Raw genomic sequence first — 5,106 nt, 5'->3', positions numbered from 1 at the left:
TAGATAAACACATGCGAGTACGAGGGCCCGAACGACACCCAGCGCGTGCGGACGCTGTCTACGTCGAGATCAGACATGTCATATGCTAGAATTAGCACACATAACTCCCACAATCACGTACACTCACTTGAATCCGTTATAGCGTCATCGCAGCTGTTGGCAAACCATGAAAACAGCAAACAGAAACGAAGGAAAAAAGTGCACGGCGACGGCCGCAACAACGCGCGCCGTCTAAAGTCTAGCATTTTCGTTTTACCGGCGAGGCGTGTCCAACTTGAATGACTATCGCATACGTTCTGGAAGCCACCGTACTATATCTGCACCTCAAGCTACCGTCTTTAAGCCAACAAAACCCATTATATACAGTGCGTCTGAGCGTTCTGTACACAGACGTTTTTTTTTTTTTTTTTTTTCACGTTCCCACGCGCGGAAGCACGCAGCACACTCAAGGTCGATGGAAATGTTATTATGAAGTGTAAGTGAACTAAAGTGCATCTCAAAACGACATCTTGCACCTTCAGTAGTGCAAACACGACGTGCGATCAGCAAGAAATGACCCTCGATAATTGTTTGCATCGCTCACTTTATGGGAGCCTGTACAGCAACGCGCATAACGGTGGCAACTCGTTAACTGACAGCTTTAGTTGGGCATCCGCAACAGCCCCGTGGACACGGGCTGCTGTTGGAAATGGCTGGAAGATAACTTCCGCAGAGCTGCTGCAGACGCCCAGCTGAAGCTGTATAATTAGTGCCTACGAAAGCAGTACACTCACCGTTAACTGGCGCCCGTTGTCCGTATCCACAGCTCCATGAATATTCCGCCCTGCAAGCGTCACTTCGTGCGCGGAACCGGCGTCAGCACCCACCATCCAAAACGCGCATGAACATGAACTGATGAAAGCAGAGAACATCTAATGAAACTTCAAGACACGCAACCCGCGCAACCAACGCAACGCATTCCAATAGCATAGACGAGGAGACTGAGACGACTGAGAGAGAAGGCAGAGGCGGCGCGTCACCCCGGCGCCAACCCCGTCTCCGTTGGCGAGCAACGCGCCACAACGGCGCCAAAGGGCAAGCGCGCGATATGTATGGCGTATACGGCGGCTCTTTCATGACGGAAGCAGGCCCCGGAAAGTCTCAAGTTCCAGTGATCGCCGCAGAGGGCGAAAAAATCAACCGCGGCGAGTTCCATCGATATGCGCGGAGAGTGGAGCTACTAACTCCTCTTTTAGCGGTCGGATAAGTTAGTTCGCATTTTCCGTGTTAGGGGCGCTCAACGCAGCCAAAAATTTTATTTCAGAATGTATCAGAAGATTGTTAAAATCTTAGTTACCGTGTCATTTTGCATACAGCTAGTAGGGACCAGTTTTTGTGTTACTTCTAGAGTTAATACAAGAGCTTGATTGTTTGAGGACAAGTATTGAGATTACATTGACGCTCGAAAAGCAGCAGCCCATTGGCATCGATTGCGCTTCGGTCGGTTATTTCATTCAAATTGTACCGCGGTCGTTTTCTTTGATCGGCGTTACGCAGCTCCGTTTTAAATCAGTTTTGATATAGCAATGCGAGTTTGTGCGCCAAATTTTACATGCTGCTGCCACAAAGCGAACGTGTCTAAAGCCTGTGAATCACGTCAGCTGCGGCGCTTCACCGGCTGCCAGCGTGAAAATTCAATGCCAGCAAGGAGCTTGGAGACTACCTACGAAAACGGAATAACCATGCACCATGTGGGTGTGCGCACCGGTGAGTGAAAATGCACTGCTTTGCATTTGAACATAGCTTTTTTTTTTGCATGCGCTACGGTTTTTGTAATTTCAAAAGGTTTTACGACTCGTCCAGCTGATCGGATGCACCGCTTGTGGATTACAATGACATTTTCTAAGATTATTTACTTCGTTCTCACTTTTGCAAAAAATATCTTTACTGCTAAACTTTGTAACACAGATCACAGCATAAGTTTTACCTATTTCTGCACAAATTAGTCTTCTGAGATAAATGCTCATAAGTCCAATGCATGGTAGAGCCAAGTGAACTTATAGTATGTATATGCATTTATACATTTTCGTAAGTTTACAATCATACATATTACATTTGCACATACCATGTAGTTTATAGAGTTGGGAAATTAACTAACTTAGTATCCTCTAATTGAGGCTTGGTCAGACACGGTCCACTGAAGGTCACCACTAAAACAAATTCACAACAAAGCAATGTTATGTGCACACTATTTTTCTCATGCAGTGCTCTCATATACATTCTTCTCAGACATGAATCACAAGTCCACTCACGCTTCTACCACAGTAATCATTATTTTTTCCTCTTCCAACCCAACCACAGCCTCCAAGAAACTGCTCATATCAGCACCCGCTCGGATGCTTTATCTCTGAACCTACCTCAAGTCAGCAGAGGATGTTCCACTACAGAAAGTAAATTCGTCGTCCCAAATCCTCACAAGGTATGGTTGTGGACACTTTACTTATTGAACCAATTTTTTTTCTTTCATCATTTCTTTCTTGCTTTTTCTCATGGCTTAATTTTTTTCTTCTCAGGAAACTGGACAAAAGAGAGATCATTGGTTTCCAAGCTACCCACACCAAGTCGTAAGAAGCTCAAGAGTCGCCTATCCACCACCAAAGTTTACCAGGCGGACAAATGCAAGCCTTATACTGAAAAGCAGTGATAGTGTACGGCATGTTGAAGCAGTACGAAATTGGGTCCACAAATTGTTGCTTCTTGCTTCATGAATTACTCAGTTTAGAGGAAATGTGCTGGCTTCAAATTTCTTGGATAGTGCATGTGATGGGGTGCACATACTGTACTTTAATCTACGTGTGAAACTTTGCATAGAGTATCACATGTAACTTGGTAGCAAGTGGGCCAGTAGTAGTGTACATTTAGCAGCACTTGTTCTTCCCAGTGAATATAGTTTGCTGCAATTGTGGAGGTTGTTGCAAAGCAATGGCAGGGAAAGCTACAGTAGTGCTGAAACAAAGAGTTATGTGTACCGATTGCTTGTAGGGAGGGACATTGTGAAGGTTCTAAAATAGAAAACTGTGTGCAAACACTCGTGCCTTCATTAAACAAGGCATTTCGTGTAGTGGTCACCTGGAGAATAGTTTCCGGGTCGCTACTCTGGAATAAATAACGTTTGATGATGGGAGTAGGAGAATAGAAGAATGTGCATAAGGACATTTTGGGCAGTGTTCTATGAAACAGGCTGTTGAATTTGTAAAGCATTTGAAAATTTAGTCTTTAGTTTTATTCAATGAACTTCGCCAATACATTAATGGGATGATATGTAAACAGACGCATCCAGAAAAGAGGGTACAGCACCGTTGCATTTGTGCAAGCAATTTGTTTTGTATGTGAAGTGGAACCACAGACAAGTAGCAAATAATATTTGTTCTAGATAACAGACCTGACACATGACACGGAGTTTTTAAAAGTATGTTTATTTTTAACAGAAAAATAAATGAGTGCACTCAATAGATACAATCAGAGTTCAATAGAGTTGGCCAGTGTTTGTGCATGTTGAAGATTTGAATGTGTAATAACGGCTATTTCTTTGATATTGGCGTGAGCTATATATCCAAAAAGGCTAGTTTTGTGTTCATGCTTGTGATGCGCTGCAGGTAGACACGGACCAGAAAAAACGAGAACAGCACAAGGTGTTGCGCATCACCCTGTGTTGTTCTCGTTTTTTCTGGTCCGTGTCTACCTGCAGCGCATCACAAGCACTGAAGACATGCCATCTAGCCCCTATTGCCGCCTTATTAGTTTTGTGTGACACCCGTGTTAAGAGTGAGGCAGACAGTTAGGAGGTAGTGAAGAATGAAAATGTAAATTCAGCTTCTGCAATCGTCCATCGTTTAAGCAGTGTCTTTCACGACTATGCACCATTGGCACCAGAAAAAATGGACTAATTTATTTTTCAGTGCGAAACATAGCAATTAAACAAAGAAGCTAATTATACACATTTGACAGAAATGATTACTCACTGCCCATTTTTCCAACATTGCTACTATTACTTCCAGCACTTCCTAGCTGTCTAGTATACTACTGTTCCAAATGTCTCTATTGTGTGCGCACACATCATGTGCAGTCTATTGTCGGTGCTGTCCACTGGTACATCATTCTTTTTTATTATAAATTAGTGCTTTCAGGAACACGCGCAGGCATCCGCTATCACATACGTCAGTTGATAAACAGTGGGCGAGCAAGGGTAGCTCACTTCTCGAAACTTGTCTTCCATGACAACCTTTACAGGAATGTTCACTTGCTGAAATGTTGGATTCAGGCTAAGGCTTTCCTTATTCGCCAACAGTTACTCAACTGAAGTGTTTGTCACTGCAACCTCTTTTGAAACATGAACCAAGTTTCCTTTTCAACGTGATACCGTAAATGGTGTTTTCCCAGAACACACGAGCTTAGCTGAACTGAAAGTTGAGCTAAATGGTCGGAATTCATCGTAAAAAGATCGGCGCGCAGGCACGAACACAAGGATATTGAGCACAATAACGAGAACACGTTATGTATAGGAATAGCTAGCACAACAGTGTGGTTCCACTTTTTTTTTTTTTCAGCGCCGAGTGGGTCTCGCCAATGTGTTGTCAAAATAGTACGTCGGGCTGAGGCTAATCTTACTGGCATTGCATCTTTTGCGAGCTTTGATGCTGTTTGTTTATTACCGCTCAAATCGTCAAACGCGCATGTGTAAGTGAGAAAGAGGACGGGCAGCACTGTACGCAAGTACTGTGCAAGGGTCACCCATCGTAAATAGTATCGTCTGACGCTTCGTTCTGCGTACTATAAGAGGTATGCTGAACGAGCCAAGAGACATAGAGCTGCTCAGTTTCAGCTGGCAATTTTATTAAGCAGATGGATATTTCTATTCTTGTATGTATTGTTCAACTCTGTAACTGACAGTGCTGCTTGTTTACATGTATACTGCTACATTCACGATTGCCAATAAACAATGTAAGCTTACTTGCTTGGCGTGTTTTTTGCCAGTTGAGGCCTTTCGGTCACCTGGCGACGTAACGGAAATATTAGTAGTAACGATAGGCTGCCGCGCGCGCGATAATACAACCCCCGGACAGGATT

At 43.8% G+C, this 5,106-nt stretch overlaps 1 long non-coding RNA gene across 1 annotated transcript; it reads left to right on the top strand.

Annotated features, from left to right (window-relative positions):
• The first annotated feature begins 1,321 nt into the window (after positions 1 to 1,321).
• On the top strand, positions 1,322 to 2,760 carry LOC125757961 (uncharacterized). The gene is made up of 3 exons (XR_007415602.1): positions 1,322 to 1,746; positions 2,341 to 2,458; positions 2,553 to 2,760. It is a non-coding gene; the product is annotated as an uncharacterized LOC125757961 (long non-coding RNA).
• Positions 2,761 to 5,106: the final 2,346 nt, after the last annotated feature.

The sequence above is a fragment of the Rhipicephalus sanguineus genome, chromosome 3 (genome assembly GCF_013339695.2).
Source record: "Rhipicephalus sanguineus isolate Rsan-2018 chromosome 3, BIME_Rsan_1.4, whole genome shotgun sequence".
Taxonomy (NCBI): domain Eukaryota; kingdom Metazoa; phylum Arthropoda; class Arachnida; order Ixodida; family Ixodidae; genus Rhipicephalus; species Rhipicephalus sanguineus.
The sequence above is the reverse complement of the archived record's forward strand: the minus strand, read 5'-3'. Positions and strand labels throughout refer to the sequence as shown.